We start from the raw sequence: 27345 nt of genomic DNA on the forward strand, positions 1-27345 counted from the left end.
ATGTTGTGTCTCTGGAGTGAGATATTATATTGCTGTTTGCAGGCAAACCAATTCAGCATTGCCCTGGTAAACTCTTATAAATTGTAGCAAACAATAAAAGCCAGTTTTGGGGGGGGGCGGGAGCGGAGAGAAACAGAGTAATCTGCAGTGCGCTATGATAATAATAAGAGCCATACTACAATATTCTGTTACTTTGCCATCTTTACAATTTTTGCTCCCTAGAGGTCTTGGGGGAGTTTTCCTTTGTTTTTTCCTCCCCCTAGCTTGCCAGACGACATTTCCATGAAATGTAAAACTGATGCTTGCCATGCCCCCACAATGCTTGTAGCTATGAGAGCAACAGAGCCCCACCAAACCGAGATGTGGTTTAATTTCATTGTGATACAAATAAATGTAACAATTAAGAATATAATTTCAGGAGATGTCAGCGGCATAATTACTTGTATGGCTTGCGGCCAATTAAGCGGTAGGTGAACCAGCTCACGTAATTGAAGCACAGAGGTTTGAAGCAAGGTGTTCGTGCTCTGGATTCTGTCAACGTTTTGCTGAACTCTGCACTTCTCATTCTGGTCACCCCAGATGTTGTTTGCAAAACAAATTTGGTCCCCAGCATAGGTAACCGTAATCTAAACAGTAGCATGCTGCAAGTGGCAGTGGTGGTAGGGACCCACAGTGGGAGACCTACCGACAGATGGGCTTTCATTAAAAATTCTGTACAAGGAAGACAAATTTGTTGCTAGTTCAGGATTCCACCCCCCCTCCCCAAACTCTCATGGCTAAAGATACTGTTTCTTCATGGACCAGCGTGGATCGTTCAAAAAGTTTATGACATTAAGCTTTACTTCTAGGTAATGTGCTTCCCACATTACTAATGTGCTTCAGCGGGAACTTCCATGGAAGAAGAAAAAAGTGACACTTGTGCAACATTGCCAGGACAAATATATCACTGCATGTGCATCAGCACTGGGAAGCTGTAATTAGTGATGACGATTGTGTGCATGTGCTCAATAGATACAGCATGAGACACTTAATCTCAGGGTCACGGGTTCAAATCTCATGTCGGGCAAAAGATTCCTGCACTGTAAGGGGTTGGACTAGAGCCAGTGTGGTGTAGTGGTTAAGAGCGGTAGGCTTGTAATCTGGGGAACCGGGTTCGCGTCTCCGCTCCTCCACATGCAGCTGCTGGGTGACCTTGGGCCAGTCACACTTCTCTGAAGTCTCTCAGCCTCACTCACCTCACAGAGTGTTTGTTGTGGGGGAGGAAGGGAAAGGAGATTGTTAGCCGCTTTGAGACTCCTTCGGGTAGTGATAAAGTGGGATATCAAATCCAAACTCTTCTAGATGACCCTAGTGGTTACTTCCAACTCTACAGTTCTGTGATTCTATGTACACATAAAATTGTTTCATGTGACAGTCTGCATCCATCTACTCTACTCCGTACACTAGATGGTGTTGGGTGGTGGGGATAATGTTACACCTAAACCAAAGAGACCTTAAGTCATTACTCTCATGGAGGCCCTTAAGTGAGGCACTACAGAAGGGTTCACACAAACCCCTTCATGTGTCAAAAGAATGTATCAAGGGGGTGCACTGAATAGTGCTGCCCCCCTATAAATGCTATATAGTATGTTAGAGGAAGCTCTTTGTACATAGGGCTCCTTCATGTGAGGGATGGGCCTACTTGGCTCAGGATTCCCCCATCACTTGATGGAGCTCAACACACACAAATCGGTATGCATGTATGACTACTTCTCTTAGGTGCCCAGTTTGCGGCTGTCAGTGGCAGAGTGTGTGGCAAGCCCACACATATTTTAACACTTATGTAGGTGTGTCTCACCCTCATCCTTACTATCTATCAACTTCACCTACTTCTGTGGCAATCCTAAACACAGTTACTGGAAAATAATTTCATTGAACTCTGAGACGATTGTGCTACACAAGGATAGCCTGCTTCGTTGCTCTCCATTCTTATGGTTCTTTATCTTTAAACTGGGTGTTGACTGGACAGCCCTTCATACAGGAGACATCTTCAAAATAGAGGGCCATCCTTCTACAGCCTATGAAGCAGAGAACACCTGGAAACAGATGACTGACAATCCTAAATTCATCATTAGCCTAATCTACCAGGAGATAAGTGCCATAAACATCATTTTCAATGCACCTTTCTTCCACATGTGATTTTCTAATTGTGGCGATGCCCAGTCCTAAGCATGCTTTATATAAATCTATTCATTTTATTCTTTGAGGAGAGAGTAAATATAGGAGAACTGAAAGCATGCAGAATCTGGGAGAGTCAAGGCTCTATCCTCTACAACTTCAGTTCCCTGTGTGTAAACTGGGAGTAAAAGCAAGCAACCACATAGTCTGGTCACATGCACTTATTGAGGAAACGTACTGTCCCCTAAAATAGCCTGCAAGTAAAGCAAAGCACAAGTTGTAAAATGCTTTGAATATTAAATTTCTTATGTATGAATAATATGATAATAACCCTTAAATTCAGAAACATCTTGTATGCTTTAATAGTCATTTTATTCCACCCACCCCAGAACGCCATCCGATAATGAGTATAGTTTTTCCTTTCAATTACATAGCAAGTGTGGATTCCACAATTTGGATGGCTTTAATTGCTTTAAGTTTCTGCAATTAATAATCTATTTCTGTCATTAGGTGAAAATGAAAAAGATTATCACGTGTGTGTGTGTGTGTGTGTGTGTGTGTGTGTAAGTGTAACAATAGGCTGTGATTGCTCTCAGTCTGAAAGTGCCGTGCTTGTGGTGCTCAAGTGGAACTGCAAGCATCCCTTTGTAGATGCTGCTGAACCAGCTAGTCTCAGCCATTAGCTCCTGATCACAGGAAAACATTTACTCTGGATTAAGAGGAGAATTGGGACACGGGTGAAACTGTGGGTTAAACCACAGAGCCTAGGACTTGCCGATCAGAAGGTTGACGGTTCGAATCCCCACGATGGGGTGAGCTCCCGTGGCTCAGTCCCTGCTCCTGCCAACCTAGCAGTTCCAAAGCACATCAAAGTGCAAGTAGATAAATAGGTACCGCTCCGGCGGGAAGGTAAACGGTGTTTCCCTGTGCTGCTCTGGTTAGTCATGCTGGCCACATGACCCAGAAGCTGTATGCCGGCTCCCTCGGCCGATAAAGCGAGATGAGCGCTGCAACCCCAGAGTCGGCCACGACTGGACCTAATGGTCAGGGGTCCCTTTACCTTTAAGAGGAGAATTGTGGGCATGCTTAGAGGAGAGAGATGATGGCTTGGTGGGCTGCCATCTATGCAAGCAAAGTCCGAAGATATATCCTACATTTCAGAGATGAAAAAAATACATAGGCATGCTTGTGTAACACAACACATCTTATATACCAATGACTACGTTTTGAGCCTCACTCTGCTCATAGTTATGTACTGTAGAAGACTCTTCACCACATGGCTTTATCTTATGTTCATTTCCCCCTGCAGCAGCCTGTCCTACATTGACCTAAAAGCCCAGAGAGTAGTGATTATTTTGACAATCACAATTGGCCTACAAACTATAATCCAAAATATACTGCAGCAGCAGCTGTAGTTGTGTAAAATGTTGGCATGTGCACTGCGTGGTATGCCTCGGTATTCATTTTGGTTGGGACATGAACCACTGGTGAGTTATTGTACTTATTTCCACACAGTCTCTTTTCATAATCAGTTAGTTGCAGCCCTGTTTGAATACCACAGAACCAAAAGTAGGTTACTGGAGTTTCAATTCTATGAACACTCACCTGGAAATAAGTCTCATTGAACTGTATTTGGCTTACTCATCTATAGAATTGCACTGCATATCTCTCATTTGGCATGTGGCCTTAAGATGATGTCTCAGAGATGGTTCCCCTGGTTCCAGCTGTTCTCTCCACAGGACATAATGGTCTCTGGCAGGACACTTAGGAGGCTACAGAAATTCCAGTTGTGATGGCAGCAATAATAGCTCTTATGGTCAGTCCAGCTCTGGAATTTTATAGTACGGATTATGTCCTATTGAATTCATATTTTAAGGGCCATGAGAGTCTCTTAGATATAATTATAATTTATTTAAATGGGCTTGGTATTATTGCTGCATGTAGTGAACATGATGTATTTTATATTATTAACACAGAGCATTAACATTGGATGGTTGTGGTGTTTTCCATTTTCCAGCTACTTTACAACAATAAATGCCATTTTCTGATAGAGTACCCCTTCTTTCTATTTTGCTCTTTTTATTTCCATGAAGCAATAGCAAGGCGGGAAAGTGGATGAGCTCAAACCAATTTTGCTTCTGATTTTCTTTTTCTTCGTGGTTTGCAGGAAGCATGTTTATAATTTTTCACAGTAATAGAGACCTACTTTGACAAATTTACCTCAGGGTCCTATGTGAAGAGAGCTCTGTGGGTAGGAGGACTCTTTAAAAACTGCTTCACTGAGGCAGTTTTCTATAGGTTTCTCACTGTCCCTAATGCCTCTATACTAGCTCTGGGCTGAAATTATTAGATGTTGCTGTGAGGGTGTATGCAAGCTTTCAAAATGTCTCAGCAGTTTGTGAAATAGGTATGGAGATGCAAAAACACAATTTCTTCCTTCTCGGCCAGGAATTCATTCCAGCAGCAACATTTCTAGCCCACTTTTAAAACCCTCATTGGATGGTACTCATCCAAGGAAAAGTGCTATTCACAATGCTGTCACGCAGGAGTCATACTTAAACATTACAGTGAAATGCCCCAAATGCAGAAATTACCAACAGCCATGAAAAATGCTGAGAGTCATACACAATCTGATGAATGTCCTAAATGATAAAGTTATGTTAATGAATGCTGATGCTGACAACAACCATTAGTTGATTTTCCACATTCATTTATCCTTCTTTCTGCATTTTTTTTACATTCAGTAGATGTGTATGGATAGTGATATATTCTGCTATCTATCATGTATGACAGTCACCTGCATATAGGTCCTGTTCTCACCTTCTACCCCTTCCCCCACATGCCACCAACACTATTGACTACCTTTCAGATTTACACAACAACTTCACAGACCCATCTTGCCTTATGCTTTTCAGTCACAGAATTGGAAGGGACCACAAGGGTTATCTAGGCCAGCCCCCTGCAGTGCAAGAATCTTTTGCTAAATGTGGGGCTTCAACCCATGACCCTGAGACCCTCTACTGAATGAGCAATTTGAGACAAATAGTCTTGCGTGCTATGAAAAATCATTGAGTTTCCCTCAAAAAACAACCTGTGGTGTTTTTATTCATTTATTTTAACGGCAAATCCCTTTATGAAACAAAAACTAACCTGCTACATAGTACAACTGTGACATGTGGAAGAAGCCAGAGGTTCATTGGCAGCAACATTATATTTTGAGGAGGTGGCAAAGTATGGCCATTTTAAGGCTCTGAAATCCTCAAAAGGAAGGAAAGATAGGTCACAGGACTATTTGTTGGCCTGTGAGTATTCTCCTCTTTTGCCAGATATTCAGCTACGAAGGTCTGTTGTATGGGTGTGACACCGTAGAATGCAATTACCCTTCAAGATATAATGTCAAGCAGCACTAAAGAAGCAGCATTTTAAATTACTTCTAAAAGGGACTGTCTTAGCTGCCAGCATAAGAGAAGTGATTCAAAGAAAATAAAGGGGCTACTGTTTGGAGCCATAGACTGGCTGTGATCATCTCTGTTGCTTTTGGTCTCAGAAGTCCATATGCTATGACTACAAGAAAGCATAGCTGATGATTTGTGTGCTGGGCAGAGACAACAAGCAACCATTGCAAAAAGGTGCCTTGGACTGGTGAGATCTTCCATGACTGGAGGGTTCCCTTCTATTTGCAGAAAGTCGAGTTAGGCTCTAAGCCAAGAATAACAACACTCAGAGAAGGTTGCCCCTAGGCCTGAGGTTACCCACCTCTGGTGTGGAGAGCTGCAGTCTTCACTGCTATGCTACACCAATGCTCCAAATGCACTGTTTCTGCTGCAAGCAGCCTGTATGGTGATAGCCTGGAGAAGCAGGGAACAAGGTGGCTCAGGAAACCTTTTGTTTGATGTGTTTAAAATAACAAACCAAAAGCAGTGTTATTCATGGCTTCAAAAACTAATGCTTTTAGAAACCGCATGCCAACTTATTGTAGTGAATGCATGATTTAGTCCAGTTAATATGCTTTTTTAAAAAAGCTTATTTTACTGGGGAAAAGATCACTACCTATGGAAATTCTATCCAACGTTTTTCTCTTCCAGTTGACATGAAGGCACAACCGTCGCCAGTTGTACATGGCTCTTGAGGTAAGCGCACATGAATGCTTTATTCTGTTCTATTTAAGTGTCCAAAGATTAGCATATTTCTCCACCTTTATAAATAATAGTTTTCCAGCTTCTCTCTCACTCAGCCGAAACATATATTGCCTTTGATTTCCAGCAAAATGAATGGCTGACTGAATCCCAAGGTATAGCAAGAACATGGTGTAATATACTGTCCAGAAGAACAGATTGCGTAGCTGAGACCTTAAGTTGAGACCTGAACTGGTATCACTTTCTCCTATATATAATTCAATTTACTGCCCTGGGTAAAAAAATCCACAATAATATAGCGATAATACATTGCACTAGCCTAGTCCTCTGGGAAGTGAATCTACTCCAGTCTCCCCTAACTGGTTGATAACATATTTAAATGCCAGTCACTAATCCACTGCTGCTTCATCCTTTGAGAGCTGCTTTATTGAACACTGTAATTGCCTGGATGTTGTTTTTCATTTCTGTAGCTGTTGCTGTTAATTAAATATTCCACGAAAAGCTCCCCGTGACATTTCTTTCTGCTTTCTTGAAATCTGATACGATAGACAGTCTGTACATTTCTTCCTGCTGCTTTCTGCTGATATTCTTGTCCCACAATTCAAATTCTCAGAAAACATGCAAGAAACTCTATGCACTCAATTGGGAAAATAGGTTTGCTGCTGCTGTAGGGTGTTAAGGGGAGCCTGGTGAAACCAGACACGTTTTCCGATCCTGATTTTCACCCATACTACCACAGCTGAGCCTGTTTATAGGAAAGCTTCCTGTCACTTAGGCATCCAATACTGGGGATCATGAAAGGACAGCACATAGCTAGATATTTTATCTCTACTTTCAGAGAAGGGAAAAGGTGTTTGAAGATTGTATTATTTCACATGCAAAAATATCTGGCAGGCCTTTGTTACTAGGCACCTTGACTGGTGGAAGTGGAGAAAAGGCACCATTTTCTGCCCCACTTCAGACAGCAAAATGTCTGTCTTTAGCTTTCCCTCTTATGAAGGAAAACTCTACATGTGTATGATCTATATGCTGAACCTGAGTTTCTGACTGCAAGTGCAGGTCTGGTGCATGCACTGAGCCTGTTATGATAACCAGTCTAATATACGGAGATGGAGACAAACCAGCCAGCTTAATTCTGCTTCTTCTCTATGTTGACTTAACAGGTGGAACTGAGATGAAGTCTTAGCTTCAGAAATGAGTTTTAGCATTCAAAAGTGGCCTTTGTAATCAGACTTGTTTATCTGGGGAAAGGGGAGGTATCCAAAACAGGTCTATAGATAATGGTTTTATGTCTAATGCCAAATATTTCCTGCTAAGCTCAGAGGCAGTTTTAGAATGCCACAACTGGTGCAGCTGCACTGCACTGCAGGGGGCGCCACAACAATGCTGTAGAACCGAGTGAGAGAGGCGGGGGTATGCCAGCTTTTAGTGTCACACAGGGCATGACTAAAATTTGAGAGCCAAAAGCCCACCACTGCTAAGCTGCTCATATATGGCATATCTCACGAACAAATGGGGAAATAAATGTTTGGGATGTAAACTCAAATCTGCACTTGATTTCCAAAGAGCCATTGCATGCTCTCCCCCTGCTTCACCTTTTCCTACCAATCTGCTTTCACCCCATAATGCCAAGTGGGGGGGAACAAAAGCTTGTTTGTTTTCTTGTAAGAGCCGTTAAACGGGTTATAAAGCACAAGAATGGATGCTGAAATGGTTGTGTATATATCTATGATTGCATTGCATTAATATAGCTTTTAACAATACTTTGAGCCATGAAGCTTTAAAAATTCTGTTCTACCTCATAGATACTCACTAAAGATATCATTGTTTGTTTGTTTGCGTGCTTGCTTGCTTGCTTTACCCCAAGGTACCACAGTGGGTTGCAACATTAAAGCACAATATTAAAGACAGTTTAAAACAACTTACAATCACAAAAATAAGGCTGGTCCTAAAAATATACCTGTAGAAGCAGTCTCTCCTGAGTTGATAAAGCTTGCCAAATTACAGAACATAGGTCTTGGAGCTTTTGTGCTAATCCCCTTACTTATTTATTTTTAAAGAATTTTCTAAAACTTTTGTTTTTATGTTGGGCTCCTGTGTAAGAAACCTGTCCATTTCAGAAGGGTCGATGAAGGAGCTTTTGTGCTAGGCACCTTTAAAATGGCTTATGGAGGGCAGAATTAAAAGTGATTCATTTCACACACACCCAGAACTTTTGTGGGCAACAATCTTATTATGGAATGGTCTTGCATTATAGAAGTTATCTTAGGGATGGTGTGTCCCGTTTTGCCACCTGAGGCAAAATGGGAAGGTGCTGCCCAAACCTCACATACCTGGTCACATGGCGGTGCCTGTGAAGTGACAACAGCAGCAGCTTCAGGTGAGATCTGGTGAGATTTTGGTGAGATCTCACTGGAACCTGCCTCTGTTGCTGCTTCTCCAGAGGCAGTGGTGGCGGGATTCTGCTTCCTGAGGCGGCTGTCTCAGTCCACTTCATAGGCAGGCAGGCCTGCCTTATGAAAGTAATCTGATAAGGATGTGGGCAGGGGGATAGCAAGTTAAGATGAATGAAAATGGATTGAGGTTGAATCCTGACAAGACAGAAGTACTGTTCTTGGGGGACAGGGAGTGGGCTGGTGTGGAGGACTCCCTGGTCCTGAATGGAGTAACTGTGCCCCTGAAGGACCAGGTGCGCAGCCTGGGAGTCATTCTGGACTCACAGCTGTCCATGGAGGCACAGGTCAATTCTGTGTCCAGGGCAGCTGTTTACCAGCTCCATCTGGTACACAGGCTGAGACCCTACCTGCCCGCAGACTGTCTCACCAGAGTGGTGCATGCTCTAGTTATCTCCCACTTGGACTACTGCAATGCACTCTACGTGGGGCTACCTTTGAAGGTGACCTGGAAACTACAACCAATCCAGAATGCGACAGCTAGACTGGTGACTGGGGGCGGCCGCCGAGACCACATAACACCAGTCTTGAAAGACCTACATTGGCTCCCAGTACGTTTCTGAGCACAATTCAAAGTGTTAGTGTTGACCTTTAAAGCCCTAAATGGCCTCGCCCCAGTATACCTGAAGAAGCGTCTACACACCCTTCACTCTGCCCGGATGCTGAGGTCCAGCGCCGAGGGCCTTCTGGCGGTTCCCTCATTGCGAGAAGCAAAGCTACAGGGAACCAGGCAGAGGGCCTTCTCGGTAGTGGCGCCCTCCCTGTGGAACGCCCTCCCATCAGATGTCAAAGAGATAAACAACTACCTGACATTCAGAATACATCTGAAGGCAGCCCTGTTCAGGGAAGTTTTTAATGTGTGACATTTTAGTGTATTTTTGGTCTTTGTTGGAAGCCGCCCAGAGTGGCTGGGGAAACCCAGCCAGATGGGTGGGGTACAAATAATAAATTATTATTATTATCATTGTCTAATGTGCCCCCAAATTGTTTTGGAATACCTTGCTTCATTTTAGGATGCTTCAAAAACATCCTGCTTCAACTCTGAGAAGCTCTGCACATGCCCAAAGGGACCTGCTTCTCTGGAGGATTCGTCATCCCGCCCTCCAGGAAAGAAAAACGGGGACTGTCGGAATCACATTGTGAGCCCCACTCACACGGTTGGCTTTCTTCAAAGTGTGACTGGGAGAACTGCCTTGCCTCAGTGACTCCCATGACACAGCTGGCAATATAGGAACCAGATCAAACTGAATACATTATCTTAAATGAGTCATATTTTCCCAGTATCAGTGCACCAGATACAAAATAATGGGGACGTTCAGAAGAAGCTAGAAGAAAGCTATGTGGACAGGCATGCAAAAGGTGTCTTTCTTATGAATTATAAACTGATTGTATGGACAAGGCCCCATGCCTGAAGAGATGAAAAGGGGAAGGAGCTATCTCACACCTTCTCTTCTTCTTGCCTCAATGCTACAAATTAAATGTGGAGCACTCTTAACCTCAGGGAGCTCTTCAAACTTCTACTCTGTCAGCATTTTTCTTTCCTGGGGAAAAGTCAAAAGAGATATAAGTCTTAATTTAGATCATATCGGTGACTGCGAAGTAGAGAAAAGAACATTTTTATTTATACCCATTTCTTAATAATTGAATGCCTCATTTTATTCTGCTTTTTTGGGGGGGAATTTGCTTGCTTTTTCCTGTGATGTGCTTACTTGGGTCGTGGTTTTTTCTAATCTATCTGAAGAAAATCCAATGTTTTGAATTTGTAAACTACAAATATTACAAACAGAAAGCTTATTCCTCTGCATTATAGATGAAAGAGTTCAACTATAAGGCATACATCCCAGTGATGTTATTGTGCGAGAGGAGTCTTTCTTCTTGTTGCTCAAACTGGAGTGCCACAGGCAACTCACTATGTTTCATTCTGTAATGTGAGAAAGAGTCCTCACACTTGTCACAAATTGCAGATGCCTGGAAAAAAAGACTCCGATCCATAGCTTGAAAGCAAGTTGCCTCAATGGCTAGAGGGTTGGTCTAGACTCAGGAACAACAAGCATTTGAGTTCCAGTTTAGTCAGAAGCTCAGAGGGTGGCCTTTTTGGGCAATGGACTCTCTTTCAGATTTGCACCTTCATATGGAGAATGGAAATAATAAAGAACCACACATGGATGATAGAAAAGTAGGTGAGTGTAATCCAGTTCTATTAAAATCAGCAGGAGCTTTTGCTCTGATTTCAATGGAATGAATGTATTTAAAGTGCTATGAAAATAATAAGTCTTCAAAAAAAAAAAAAGTTTTGACTGCAAGGTTGCAGACTGATAATGAATTACAATGCAATCCAATGCACGCCTACTCAGAAATAAGAGTCACTGAGTTCAATAGGTCTTACTCCAATATAAGTGTTTATAGTCTTTGCAAGGACTCCATAGGTTTATTTTGACTCTTTTTGCTAGAATATATACAATATATAAGGGTCACTGAAAAATGAATTTTGCAAAGGCAGAGATGTTCCATAACTACCAACATCATTGGCCATTTATTGGATAGGTGAGTAAAGAGTGGTGGCCTACTGCCTTGGAAGAAAGAGTAGGTGGGTCACATCCGTCTGTGGCACACTGTCTTCTGCCAGAGATGTGACTAATTTAAAGCAAGGAATTAATTTCCGGAAAGATGATTCATCCGTCTGATCTAATGGAAACTGCTGGGCCAGCAAGGGCATGTGTGTCACTCTCTTGCCCTTTTCTCATCAAAAATAATGCAAAAGCTGGGCACCAAAATGCATCTATCACACAAACTTTAGGAGTCATAGGATGCTGCCTTATATTAAGTAAGAACATTGCCCAGAATTGTTTAAGCTGACTGGTTCTCCGGGGTTTTAGACAGGGGTCCTACAAGGCCCTGGATTTGAGATGCCAAGAGCCAAACTGAGCACCTTCCACGCAGACCTATCCATGCAATGGAAAAAACTTTTAGAGGACACTGTTCTCTGAGATGTATGGTATCTAAATCTAACTCAGCAGAACATAGCACAACCAGTGTGTTTTTGAGGGGCATGCCAAACAGGTATAAAGCATAGAAGGAAAGTGTCACTCCATAGGAGGAGTTTTTGAATCCTCTACCTGTTTCTGCCCAGGTAGCCCCAAACCACTTCTCTCAGCTGTTCTCTCTTCCAGTGGGAACTTAGTTCCAATTCTGCAGCCCTGTTTTCAGGAAAGCACCTGAAGGACACGGGTTTCACCCTTTCACTCTTTTACTCTTTCCCCTTCAAAATGTTTCCCACCACTTCATACCTCGTAGGTGGAGATTCAGATATCTAAACCAGGAGTCTAAAACCACCATGTCACTGGAGCCTGTAACATGGGCAACATGAGACAGCTACATGCTTCCATTCACTCTGCTACCAAATCTAACATTTGAAACAAAAAAAAATTAGGCACTTACACGACACCCCTCTTGAGGCAGTGCATGAAGCGTTTTCCACAGATGTACAGATTTAGTAATTATAGCTGTTCTCTCTTTTTGTCCTTGTTTAGTACTTTAATCTCTGTAATTAAAGCATCTAGCTGCCACAGTGATATGCACCACAGAAATATGCACTGTATAATCTAACTAGTTATTAACACTCCAAATAATGAGTGAGGAACTAGACACAAGACCTTTGCTATACTAGAAAGGAGAACAAAATACCCCTCAAGCACCGGGTGAAGTCCAGAAGCCAAAAACTATGTGTTGAATGTCTAAAAGTCTCCCCCACCCTCCATCCACTAGGATACAAGGGTTAGTTACCAAACTAGATGGTATCTTTCATGGGAAGTTTCTAGATGATGGCTCAATGTGGGTCAGTCTGCATAGCTTTGAAAGAAAGCCAAGTTGCGAATTAAGTTTAAGATATTAACTGATGCAAAACAAAGAGGGGGCTTTGCCCTGCCAGACTTAAAGTTGTATTATGAAGCCGCAGCGTTCTGCTGGCTAAAAGACTGGCTACTTCTTGAAGACACTGATGTGTTAGATTTGGAAGGGTTTAACAATGCTTTTGGATGGCATGCATATTTATGGTATGACAAGGTTAAAGCAAATAAGGCCTTTAAGAACCATATTGTCAGAAAATCACTATTTAATGTCTGGACAAAATATAAAGACTTGCTGGAAAATAAAACACCAAGGTGGCTTTCACCTTTGGAAGCTAAGGCCCGAAAAAGACCCAATATGGAGGCTAAATGGCCAAAATATTGGGAAATACTAGAAAAGGATGGAGATAACTGGAAATTGCAGAGTTTGGAGAAAATGAAAGACAAAGTGCGAGACTGGTTACATTACGCTCAGATTAAAGAAGTTTTTAAAAATGACAAGAAAATAGGGTTCCAGGTGGAGAAATCGAAACTAGAAACAGAATTGCTAGAACCAAAGACTAAGGTACTTTCAAGGATGTATAACTTGCTGTTAAAATGGAATACACAAGATGAAACGGTTAAATCGGCTATGATAAGGTGGGCACAGGACATTGGGTATAATATCATGTTTGAGGACTGGGAAAGGTTGTGGAGTAATGGATTGAAATTTACTGCATGTAACGCTTTGAAAGAAAATGTAATGAAAATGATTTATAGATGGTATATGACCCCAGTCAAACTTGCAAAAATTTACCACCTGACTGACAATAAGTGTTGGAAATGTAAAGAGTGTGAGGGAACGTTCTTCCACCTCTGGTGGACTTGCCCTAAAGTGAAGGCGTTCTGGGAAATGATTTATAATGAATTGAAAAAGGTATTTAAGTATACCTTCATTAAGAAACCAGAAGCTTTTCTTTTGGGTATTGTCGGCCAAGGGGTGGTAAAGAAGGACCAGACATTTTTTATGTATGCAACAACAGCAGCAAGGATACTTCTCGCAAAACACTGGAAAACCCAAGATCTACCCACACTGGAAGAATGGCAGATGCAACTGATAGACTACATGGAACTGGCTGAGATGACTGGCAGAATTCGTGACCTGGGAGAAGAGAGGATTGAGGAGGACTGGAAGAAATTTAAGAATTATTTACAAAAATATTGTAATTTGAGTGAATGCTAAACAGGATGCTAGATTAAAATAACTGAGCACCACTAAATTTAGAGGATTTTAAGAAAATAAGTAAGATTGTGAAAATTTAACCCCTTTCGAGAACTAGAAGATTATGAAACACAGAAGGGATATAAGAATATAAATAAGATAATAAATTGCTGACAAAATGTTATAACGATGAAAGTGGGAGCGGGAGATGTGAGGAAGTCCAAAGAAAATGTGAAATTATGTTAAGATAAATGTTATATTGTTTATTATGTTTATTTCTATTGTAAAACCCAATAAATTGTTTATAAAAAAAAAAATGAAAGAAAGCCAAGTTGCAGCTCAGTCAGAATGGGAAACCGCTTGAACCAGGGATGCTGGAGGAATGGTATATTCAGTTTAGAAATGTGTTCCTTGATATGAAGTATGGAATTAAATTCATATTGTGTTATAAAGTATGCATTTCAATGTGGATTTTCATGCAGCTTTGTTGTTGTTTTTAAGTACACCCCAGATTAATGGAGAAATAGGACAGAATGGATTTAAGTGAAACTGACATGGACTGGACATAGACTGTTCCATCCATCCATCTCTACCCTGTAAGGAATCCGCGATAAAAATGCCAACACTTTGCAATTATAAAACACTATCTAGTGTTAAGTAGTGTTACATTCCAGATATGATACACTAGTGATGCTCAGACTATTTTCTGGGGAATCCTGAATTCTTTAAAAGCGTATCGGAGATTCCTCAATAAGAAGTGTTCACAGATAATTTGTCCATCACTTAATGCCTTTCCTCTTCAATGTCCAGTCACAGGTAGTGTTGGGTATGTTCTGGGTCAAACTTGGCAAATATGATGCTGGGACCTGTTGGGATTTCATTCCTCCCGTTGCAGGATGTGTGATTGTTTTCATCACATGTCTGTGCTGACATTCCATACTGTTGGAGTCATGAGAACGGAAGTTCAGTTACACTGTTCCGTTATGTTGTACCATTGCTTTTTCCTGTTCTCTCTCAGAGAAGAAGAAAGAGAGAGGAGCCATGTTCCTTTGTTCTGTAACACTTGTATATAATAAAGTAGCTTAGATTCCACACCTCAAATGCATAGCTTCTGCTTGGACTCTGCTATCGTATTGTGTGCATATATCTTTGGATATATGTCACAGAAGTGCATCGGGAAAGAAGAGTGATGAATCATCCCGAGGGTCACTTGTGGGGGAGAACGCAGCTGCCTGGCATTTTCCAAGTTAGTTCAGAAACCTAGTGAGGTTTGATATGTACCAACAGGACCCAATGCTAGAACCTAATATGGTCCCTGAAGAAGCAATGGGACTCTGTGGAAGATGCACAGGTGTCATTGGAAGATGCCATTGCGAAACGTTTTCCTTGAAGGTAGAAAGTTTGAAAAATCTCTGTGATATCCCATTGCATATCACTGTTCATTACAGACAAAATCTAATTCTGCTGCTTGTTGAAATATAAACTGCCATGTCAAACACTAAAATCTAATATTACTGGGGGGTCAAAGATGGAAATAGGATAAATCTGTAGCTAGGTAATATTTGTTATCCAAAATGAGCAAAGGATGGTTTGTTTGGGAGGCAAATTCATGTCAGCTGTAGTTTATTTATTTGATAAAATTTATACACCACTGGATTGTGACGTTTGAAAAATGCTGACAGAGAAAGGAGGATCAGCAAATATGGAGCAGTTCAAGGAAGAAGCTTCAAAGAGGCTGCAGATTTACCTAGATGATAGAGGGGGAGGGAATACAATGCATAAAGATAGCACATCCAATGTACTGTATCTTTATTTCCTTCAATGGTCCATATGACATATTCCAGCCAATTCCTAATGCACATACTAATCTGGCAGACTTGATTTGGTTTGCCCGTTTATGGGGAATGGAAAGGATGCTGAAGTGAGAAATACATATGAAAAAAAGCATATCTGTTAAATCTGTATTATTTGGTAAGGCCTCAGGAAATAGGTAACCTGGATAGACTCTCAAGTACTCTGAATATCAGATTGATATATTTTGGGAAATAGCTCCTCTTCCCTGTAAGCACAACTTTTCATTATTTCAATGATATTCAGGCTTCTTTTACATAAAGGTAGCTCCTTTGTTTATCCCAGGATATTCCAGCCTCCCCCACCCCTTGTGCCTTTCTCAGGAAGGCGAGAGAAGGTTCGTAGGCATTTTTCCCAATTAAAACACGACTGTGTCAGATTCCAGAGCTATGGGGGAGGGGAATAAAGGAAGATTAGAAAGAAAATCTATTACATGTAAGAGATTTTAGCAGAGTCCCTCGGGCCCTAGGAGCAGGGCTTAAGACAGCAATGTCTGAAATTTATTCTAAATATATAGGCTTGCTAATTAGAAATCATTTGGATATTACTGAGTCTTCAGAAGCAAAGGAAGAGGAGACAATCCTTGCTTATTATTAAATCCCTTTGAGGAGCATATATATATATATATATATATATATATATGCTTTTTTGACTTCATGTTTTCCCCTTTGCAGGTACATATAGGGCATACATGGCATTATAGGGTCACAGTCTATTTAATTTATGTTTAGCTTTTTATTTAGTTTATATTTGCTTTTAATAAAATACCTGCTCCATAGCTAAATAAACAAGTACCCTACCTATTTTATATGTTGGTGCTTTGCTTTCTCTTCTGGTTTATGGTTCCCACGTAGGCATACTCAATGACCAAATTATTTCAGTAATACCATTTTTTTTCAGACATGGGGAGAGCTAGCCTGGTGATTAGATGCCAAGGGCATAGCTAGCAGTCCAGCCCCATGCCATACCAGTGAATAATACATGAATAGCACCAATTCCATATCCAATCTGAGCAATTTCAAAGCTTTTTTTGCTATTGTTGTTTATGTTGGCATGGGGTGAACTGCCACATGGAGATATCATCAGATTATTGTGTTTCAATAAATTACCAAAGAGCAATTTGGCCATATGAATCAGGCCTGACTTCTAAGTAAACAAAGCTAGGACCTAGCTCTTGACAGAAAAAAAACCAAACTCATCACATAGTTTTCTGTTTCTGCTTCAAATGCAAAAGAATGTAACTAACAATAAAGGACCCCCAATTTATCAGCTCTAAATTTTTTCACTAGGATATGATACCTGCTTAGCTAGTTGTAGACTAAATTCATTCAGTTAAGGCTGAAAGTGCTTTATATTAAATTATATTATATTCTAGATGCCGACAGATATGCAGTATAATAAAGATCTTCATACAGAACAATCCTATCTATACATGTTTACTCAGAAGTAAGTCCCACTGTATTCAATGGACCCTACTTCCTCCTGTGTGTTTAGGATTGCAATCCTAATCAAGTTGCTATCCCCACTATGATAGAATGTGAGAAAGATGTGCAATGCAACCCTATGTATACCTGCTCAGAATTTAATATAATGGAAATTTCCAGGTAAATTGGCATAGAGTTATAGTCTTGGACTGCAAGTACATGCAATTGACTTCCAACAACATTCTTTCATCTGTCTTGGGAAACTTGAAATGCAACAGCAACAATCTTTGCAGAAATAAATCCCACTTTTGGAAAGAAAAGCAAAAAGTTGCTAACAATAATCTACTGCTGATTATCCAAGGATCACAGAGCTCTTGGCATATATGCAGGAAACCCTGTGAGATGCTAAGTCTATCCAATTTCATGGCATGTGAACTGAAAAGAGGATTAAGGCTCAACAGTTTGAAATTTGGGCAACTAAATATTTTTAAGGAAGACATCAGAACGTGACAACGGACTCTTGTCTGTGGTCACTTGCAGATGACCTGTTTATAGAGCATTCATCCTGCTTCATTGGCACAAAGTTTACAAGGAGGTTAGACTACATTTGGCTATTTAATGCTTATTGATTCTTATTTGTTTCTGGGAAGGCTGTATGGTAGTATGCTAAGCCATTGTTATCCCACACTCTCTAGTGCATTTCCTTGTTGCTTCCTTTATTACAAAAAAGGGGGAAGGTGGGTGGTGAGCTTGAGCTTGTAGCACAAGAGTGCCAGGTTGATTTTAATTGCACAACTTGAATTTGCCAGTATCTAATTGAATACCTCCCAGAAACAGTAGCAGTCTGGAAGTGTCCTGTGTAGGCTACAAGCATGCACATTCACTTTTTTAAAAGAGAGAGAGAGAGAGAGAGAGAGAGAGAGAGAGAGAGACTGTGTTGCAACTATAAAAGGATTAAGTTGTAAATTTTAGTTCTCCCCAGCTTCTCATTTTTTCCAGTTGCAAGTTTGGTTTTCCATATTTTTATAAAAGCTTGCATTAAAAAAAAAAAAGTATTGATAAAAATTAATCGGCATTTCAGGGAGAAATTCTCTTAATGCACACATTTTTTTGTTGTAGTCTTGCACATTTTTGTAAAGCAAGCTTCTCTTAAACAATTCATTTTCATGCAATTTTAAGTAATATATACATGCATATACACCTTTTACACAGTGTATGCTTTTACACAGTATATCTATATAAATGAGATAGGTTCACCTTTAAACGTGTACTTAAATCAAATCCCGCCCCATCCCTAGTTGCCACCCTAGAACAAGAGAGCTGGATTACACATTCCAACTTTCTTTGAATGGCAAACACATTGGGAGGATCCAGGGTTTGAACAACATCATCCATCTCTCTAGAAGGCCAAAATGTAACTACATAAGTGGCATTGACGCCCAGGATAGATGTGTGTTCTATCACCTCCAAAAATTCAAAAGAAGTGACAAAAGCAAAAACCGTATCAGCGCTATAGATTACCTCAGCCAGCTCTCGCACACAAGGATGCAGTTTAGGCCTTTATGCACAGCAAATAAAAGTGATAATAGACATTGGCTCCCGGCTCTATTTTGAGTTAAGGTAATTAATACATGGGAGATAATGGAACTGGTGCTAACTGAGAAGCAGGACCTAAGTCCATTGCATTACAATGGAGGTTTAGGAGCTTACAGCAGAATGCTAAGCAATTTTACTTCATTCAGTAGGACTTACTCCCCTTACACTGTGTATAAATGTACACAGTATTGTTGCCTTAATAGCCTAGAAGCACTTTTAGAAATGGATGGAGCATAAATATCCTGTTAAGAGAGCACTGTTGTCTTAGTTGATGAACTAAAAAGTTAAGTGGGACGATTAGAGATGCATTTTAATTGTAGATAACTGCTATTCGGTCGTCATACTCAAGTCATCAATGCTTTTCAGAACACTTCCAACATTCATGCCTTTTGCCTTCTTTGCTATAAGTCGACTCTTGAACTATTTGTGTTGTGAACATAAGAACTGCCTTGCTAGGAGATAAGGTCCTGTCTGATGCCTCCAGAAGTGCATAAGCAGGGTCAAAGTTGCAGCTAGGTAATTTTAGACTGCTCACTCTGCTGAACTTCTATTCAAGTTCTGACCTGATAGCATTACTGAGCAGACGCTGAAGGTCATGGCCATTCTCTCTTGGATGTAGTACTCAAATGCATTCCGCCTCAGGCATCAGTGATATTGTCTGAAGAGGGAATACTGCTAGGGTGGAAGTGCAAGGATGGGCCCATAGTCCTACCCAAGGAGCTGTGTGACTCCTCTGAATTGCACAGGTTTACAGTGGGCCATTATCTGTATATTCATGGAGACTAGACATATGAGTGGGAATGCTAAGTATGCCTAACAGACATTGCAAAATGTATCCATCATGAACTTCTGTTATCCTTTTTAAATCATCCCACCATATAACAGAAAAATGCAAAACTGATAATCTTGTGCATAGCTACTCAGAAGTAAATCCCACTGAGTTCAGTGCAATTTACTCTTAGATAAAGCAGAAGATGGGCAGCTCTTTTGGACTGAGGGCTGCGTTACAAGAGTGGGCAGAGCCAGAGTCAGAAATATCACAACATTATCTTGTTTGTTTGTTTGCTTGCTTGTAACTCCATTCAACTTCCATCTTCAATTTTCTTCTTTGACTTTTCTTTTTTATGGAAGATGAGGTCCTTTTAACTGCCTTGACTGTGCAAAGAGTCAAAAACCCAATAATCTCAGCAAAAGAATGCAAATTACATTGATGCACAACAGAACTGCAAGCCCTATCGTACAAAATATGGTAACTGCAAGATGCATGGATGATTTGTGTATTTGCAGGGAGCACAAGTCTACCACTCTGCTGATACATTTTCTTCTTTGCTTTGATCTTTTTGCAGAGGGACTGCAGTTGCACACTTTCACCAAACATCAGAGCTCTTCTCCCTCTCAGTGCCTCCCTATTGAATGCTTGATGGGTGCAAGGTGACCCACGCTGGCTGAAACTGACAAGAGTTGGAGTTCAACAACATTTGGACAGCTCTGTGTTTGCTATCTCTCTTCTGGCCAATGCAGGGATCAGTTTGCAAAGGACTGGATGCAATTAAGACAACACAGTACAATATATCCATAACTCTATATGACGTCATGTCTTATTGATGATAGGTTCATCCTAAGCAGTCAAGGCACAGAGCGCTCCCAGCCTGTGGGTCATTGCCATTCTAAAGTCACAGGAAGTAGGAGGAGCAGGTCTAAAGCAGGATCCAAAATCTGTCTCCTTGGGATCATCAAAAGTCGGCAGCAATGAAAAGGAAAACCTCAAAACTCACTGAGTCTTGCTGTGTGAGCAATAACAATTTTCCAGCCTAGTAAATGTTGAAATAATCTTCTTTCTAGTGTGTATAGATTTTTAAAAGATGACAGCTGGAACAATGTTACAACCATGGGTAGTTGACAGAACAGTTTGCTGAACACAGTGCCATGAAAGTATTTTCATTTTCTGGCTGCAGATATTTGCTTCCCTCGTATATTCATGAACAACATGCATTCGTTTATTTCACTTTGCATTTAATGTTTTATGCATATTTGATTATTTTTACCTTCAGAAAAGAATCAATAATGCAGAATAGCTACCCAATTTCGGCGGAGAACAGTTAAATAGATGCTGCAATGCAATTAGCTCCACACTGCCAGGGCTGCTTTACCTACATGCACCATTCATCTGAGTGGCAAAATGGAAAATTACTACAAGGGTAAGATCTATAAGGAAAGCTATCACACGGATGATAAGTGGTGAGGATTTATGAAAAACCGTTTACAGCGCTGCAGTGCACAGATCCATAAACTTGAAACTTTGCAGTTTAGAGGCAGTATTTATACTCTCTAATTCCCTTATCAGCAACAACTATGGCATCTGTGTTGCTTAAGTATCCTTAGGGCGGGTGAAGGGAAATGTTTCCAAGCAGCATGACCGTAATCAGTCTCCATAAAGTGACCACACACATTCCTATAAGTCTCTTAGAAATATATAAAAGCACACGTTTATTTTGTACAGTCAGATGTAATGCTCCAACAGTCTCTCTATCAACCTGGTGCCCTCAAGATGTTTTGCACTCCAACCAGCACAGCCACACTTGACTGAGGCTAATGGGAATTATATTCCAAAACATCAGGAGGGCACCAGCTTGGGAAAGGCTGAGCTACCAAATTCTGACTCGTAACAGGCAAGAAAATAAAATATGAGAAAAAATAAACCCACTAATAAAACGTCTGGGGTGGTTTTTTTTTTAACTAAAAGCCTTAGGGCTAAAGTAGATCATGGATTCAGATAGCTCTGTTGATTAGAGCATGGTGTTGGTAATGCCAAGGTAGAAGGTTTGATCCCTGTATGAGACAGCTGCACATTCCTGCATTGTAGGGGGTTGGACAAGATGATCCTAGAGTCCTCTCCAACTCTACAGTTCTATGATTCTATATGTTAAACAAGTGATTATATTTGTGTATCTTCAGTGCTATTTTTCTAGAAAGAGAGGTGCCAGAACTCGTCATGAATGCCTCCCTTGTTTTGTTATAATGGCAATGGTGCCCACTTGAGAGGTGATAGAACTGAGTTCCTGTGAGTTCCGGCTGAAAAAAGCCCTGTGCCTCTATCAATCGATCGATCGATCGATCAATCTATCACAAGCAGGCATGTGATTCCTAATCTGGATTTGGGCAGCACTGTGGAGAAAGAAGGGAAGGATGGAGTTAAAACCTCTTCCCATTGAAAATCCACTCAGAAGATATAATTTACTTGATGGCTAGATACCTTGATATCCCACCTTTTTCTCCAAGGAGACTGATTGTGGTCATGCTATCTGTGAAAATGGCCTCAAGGCCCACTGGCCAGATCCAGTTCCTAACCCCTGGTATATAGGAAACAAGTGGCTAAGTACAATTTGGGCATGGAATCTCTTATTTTTTAATTAATTTCTCTTATCAAAACTAGCAGGAGCCCCTATTTGAAAAGACATGTAGTAAAAGAACTGCAGCGACCGTAATTTGCCACAGAGATGTTTGACGGATATGAAAAGCAGTTCTACCAATATTTTTGAAGCACTATATGCTTAATGAGTGAGAGACCTTAAACCCAGAGGCACTGTGTTAATTACAAAGGGATGTTTAATGAAGAAGGTCGTAATTATCTAACCTTGTCATCTATAGAATTAACAAGCCATGATAATGAAGGAAACTCACAAAGCAAAGAAGAGACTTCCAAGTCAAATGTGCACGTGCGGCTTCAAAACATAAAATATACCTGACTGTGTGTATGCATACACATTATAAATGCTGTTTAATTTTGTGTACATGTAAGTAGAGCAGCAAACATAAGCTAGGGGCTGAGTTTAAGAACATCTAAAATGCCAGCTGTTCACACATTTTGATTATTACTGTTAATGCAATAATTAATGGGAGGTGAGATGGAAAGTTAATCAATTTAATCCGGGGAAACTAAGCAGAGAGCTTACACAAAATGGGAAGACACAGATGAGAAAGACATCATATCATTTGAACATCTCTGCCTATGCACTAAATCCCATATGGCAAATGCTTCATATGCCAGTGTTAACAATTTCAAACTAAGGTGCTCCTATCCCAATGTACGCCTTATCACAGCAGCTGCAGAGATAGATATATACTGTATATCAACTTTACTGACTTTCCTTCATGTTACAGTTTTCCTAGCCTTTGTTAAAACATCTTAGTTGGCAACAAAGTACTAGAGATACTTTAAATTCAGCACAGCATCAAAATATATAAGGCGCCATTTCAGCAGCTCATCTTCTTGAAAATATATGCAAATGTGTATGTATAACAAAGCAATTTACATGTACCCAAAGTCTCAAAGAGAGAGTATCTGCTTTGATCAAAACTTATAATGGGAGTTTATCTGTAGGACATAAAAACAATGTCTGCCTTCGAGAAAACAGCAGTGGCTTTAAATTGCTTTTTCTATAGTTGCATTAGTTTTTGCAAAGTAGCGAGGGTTGTGTAAACACTTCCATAACAATCCTTTATTTTTTCCTAGGGTTGTACACTCACTGGTAAGAAATATCTCTGTAGATTATAAAATAGCATGCAAGACCTATGAGAGAACATAAATTTCACTACTAGAAGACTGTCTTCAAGATATATACCGTATTTTCCATGTATAAGATGCCCCCATGTATAAGGCATATTTTGGGGGACTCCAAATTAAGAAAACACCCCTTGTATAAGACAAGCCCCAATTTTAAACCATTTTTTTTGGTTAAAAAAAACAACACCCTAGTCTTATACACAGAAAAAATACGGTATATATATATTTTAAAGAAAACATTTATTTTAAATTTATGCAGTACATATTTAGAAACTAAAATAAAGGGAAATGAAACTTTCCAGAGGCAGTCATTTTGTGCTGGTATCCATGCTAATGTTATCAATATATGAATGTTGGCACTTTATTTGTTAAAAAAAGAAGAAATCTATAGAGTAAGATTCCAAGAGTAGGTATAACTGACTCATTGTAAAATCATATATTTTACAAACAGATAACATTCCTGTTATAAAACTTTCATTTGTGAACCTTATCAGCTTTGTTAACAATTAAAATCAGTAATGCAGAAAATGACAGCTTTTTAAAATAAATTCAAATATCCTGTATATGTTGACAATGTAGGAAATATTTGAGATCAAGGTGGGAGCTGGGAGACAAGTCACAAGGTGAAGTTAATTTCTTATTCAAAGAAACAAAAGCAGGCCATGCCTAATATGCACAGCAACTCTCTTGCCAGGACGTCTTGCCCCAATGGGGCAGCTGCGAGCACTGAAGGTCTCTGCCTTCTCACAGTTCCCTAACTCTCTTCCTCCCCTGGGTCCTTCCCAAGCAACCTGAGACTTCTTCGCCTTGTCTGTCTTTGCTTCACTCTCTTCATGCCTCTGCAGGTTCTGGGCAACCAGAGGGGAGGGGAGCTGGTTGCAGCAGGAGTGGGAGACACCCTGGCTTCTTCAGCAGCCTGCCTGATCTCTGCCTCTTGGCCCACCTCCACTTCTGCCTCTGATTCTGGACTGCTCTCTTCCCTAGTATCTTCCTGCTTACTAAATCCTGTTACCTCTTCAGCTTCTGACACCTCCTCCTCCCATTCTGCTTCTCTTCTCCCTCTGACCACTCATTGTCATCCCACCACCAATCCCCTGGCTCTGAGCCATCTCCCTTAGGGGTTCCCCAGCTGGTGCTTCCCACCACACCTCTGGATCTAGCCTGTCCATGACATGTGAGGAGACAGATGAGGGCTACACTAAAAGAAGTCCCACACAATCCTATATATGCTTTCTCAGAAACCAATCCCTCTGTACTCAGTGGGTTTTATTCCCTAGTATGAACGTGCTTAGAATTTCAGCCTTAAGAACCTCTGCACATGTGTTTCAGATAGGCTTAGCATCCAATTTTTATCAAAATGAAGATGGGACTGTGCCACTCACCTGACCTCCCTCCAACTAAATGACTGCTGCATGTCAGAGGGGGAAGGTAGCCGTAAGGTCATTGCAGTGTGAATGCACAAGCAGGGAATTTTATATACTTAAGAAAATATATACTGTCTTTCATAACAGGGTGCTCCCATTGGTTCAACTGAATTCAGATTGGCTCTCTATATATGCAAATTTGGTGGTGGGGGAACTACTCTTCCATTTTAGACGTTGGGGTATGGAAAACACGAGGGCAGCTTCTCTGATGTTACTGTAAACTACATGAATTCTCTTCTTACCTCTGGGTGGTAGAACTATGAGACAGTGCAAGCAGCATTTTTAACAATAACTGGTATATCAACCTTTTTCTGGTGTCATTTAAATCTATATATCTATTTCACATGTGTGCCAGAAGAGAGCATCAGAGACAGGAGCTTATAATTGCATATGCATAACTACCTTGCCACACAGTTAATTGCAGTATGATAAAATAGAGGTAATGAATAGAAATAACTTTCATTTTAATAATGTATGCGACCGAAGCATACTACTCAATATGTATGTGTGCACATTATATCAGCTGTGCACAGCTCTCAGCTATATACTACCCGTGCAAACCATTAAATGAAAGTAAAATCAAGACTTAGAAGTCCTTTTGACTTATCAGATCACTTCACCTATTGTCATTGCAGCTGTACGCATCCTGGAATTTTACTAGCAATAAGGACAGAGATGTTGGCATATTATTTGCCGTCTTCAAGGATACACAGCGGTGCTGTCATTCTGCCCTCAATAAGGCACTCCAGAAATTCAGCTATAGCCTACTTATGGATGAATCTTCTGACAGCTTTGACACTTCCATTTTCACTTCCTCAAGTTTTGATGCTCCTTATCATTAACACGGCTCCACTCTATAATTTGTGTTAAATGACTACCATTGATGAAGCTGAAGGAAATGGCTCCCAAACTTTTATTTTGACCTTATAAAGTAATCTAATTGGTACAGAGTCTACAGACACGTTTAGTTTTCTACTGGAATGGAAGCTATCATCCGAATTACAAGGCAGTGCTAAGGGATATTTTATATTCTGCATGCAAATGGTTCATATGTGACTTACCACAAGATACAGTGTTAAAAAACAAGGACTTTGCACATTCATGAGTATTCAAGCTTTGGAACATAGCTGTTAGGCTGTGATGCCATTGTGATGATGAAATACATTTAAGGAGGTCCCCAAAATTGAATTCACTGGTGGAAACACATGAATGGCAAATGCATAGAAAAGACAGAGAAACAGCTAAGGGAGAGTATCCAGTTTCAAGACATATATCCTACCTTAATGACTTGTAGATCCAACAGAGCCTGTCTGAATTCAGACCCCAAGCACATAGATTAAAATCTATGCTGGTCTATAAGTCATTACTGTTAGCTATCCTTGACATTGCCATGCTCAATGATCCTGCCTACACGTGAGGGTCAGGCAGTGCTGGTGTAGGGGGAGGAGGATGCCTAGTGGATGGGGAGTAGTCCAAGTCAGATTTGGAGTTGTGGCTGTTACCAGGGAAGTTCTTAGAATCAGGCCCCATTGCAGGAGCTGAAAGGAGACAGAGGTGAGTGAGTGGAATGGCCTGACCCAAGTAGCATCCTGAGACATGGCCATTATTCTGATTGCTGGAACCAGATAGCCATCTTGGAAGTCTCAAGCAGTTACTTCCTACCATGTTTCAGTTTTCAAAAGCTTTGAAAGACTACCTGTTCCAGGTGGCCTTTAGCTGAAAATGAGGATGGAGGAGGAATATGATTTATACAGGGAATTTGGTAGTTCTGATCCAATTTAGCACTGCCAGCATCAAGCTGCCCCTTGCATTTAGTATCCACTTAAGTCTGATCTGCTTTTAAAAAACCACCTATATGCAAAATGTATATTATACATAAAATATGTATGAAAGAACCAAGCCTCATGCTTTACTATATTTCTCTGCTGCGCTCATGACCTGCTAGCTCAGGCCCCACAAGCATCAAGTTGGCCACAGGATGCTGGACTAGATGGACCACTGGCCTGATCCAGCAAGCTTGTCTTATGTTCTGCAGAATAATTTTATAAGCTTTAGTATGCAAGTATTTCTGGAGAGTTATGTGCATTGTTGTATGTTATCTGTTTATGTGCTGGTTACTTTAGGAAGCCTGGAGTGTATATGTGCATAATATTACAGTATAGTAATGCATATAATACTGCACATAATAATGACTATAATAATGCAGTAAAAACTTTGAGAACTGTTCATATTTTTAGCAGAACCAGGGGGGTGGAAATAACTTGTTGAGATCAGTGAGTATAGCAAGAGCTGGGGGTGGGGCAGACTGTGTTCTACAATATTTCCAGGAAATTCTACTCATACTTTGGCAACATGGGGTTCTGAGGGAGAGATGTCTTTTGTTCTCTCTTAACTGTTGGTCTTATGGAAACTATGCTTGTATTATGGAATAAGTGTTTTGTTACTGCTATTTTTTTAATTGCAGGTGAGGTTGGAAGTGTTCTATTCTGAGACCTGGTATTTCTTATTACCCAAGCCACCTTGAAAAATCTATTCAGAAAGCTGGCCTAGAAATACTTTATAGTAAATAGCAATCTTCTCTACCACCTTCTCAGCCCTTAGGATCTAGTTGCCTAACAGACATGGATCCCCCTTAATGAACTTGTAGGGCTGCTGGAATGCAGCTGTGAGGGCCTACACTATATGCTGCAGCTG

The 27345-nt window shown here is 40.6% G+C and overlaps 1 protein-coding gene across 1 annotated transcript in view; it reads right to left on the minus strand.

The window, feature by feature from the left end:
* DAB1 (DAB adaptor protein 1) overlaps positions 1-27345 on the minus strand; it is a 644236-nt gene that overhangs the window by 448085 nt on the left and 168806 nt on the right. The window lies entirely within an intron of this gene.

Source organism: Podarcis pityusensis (genome assembly GCF_964106645.2).
Source record: "Podarcis pityusensis genome assembly, chromosome: 6".
NCBI lineage: Eukaryota > Metazoa > Chordata > Lepidosauria > Squamata > Lacertidae > Podarcis > Podarcis pityusensis.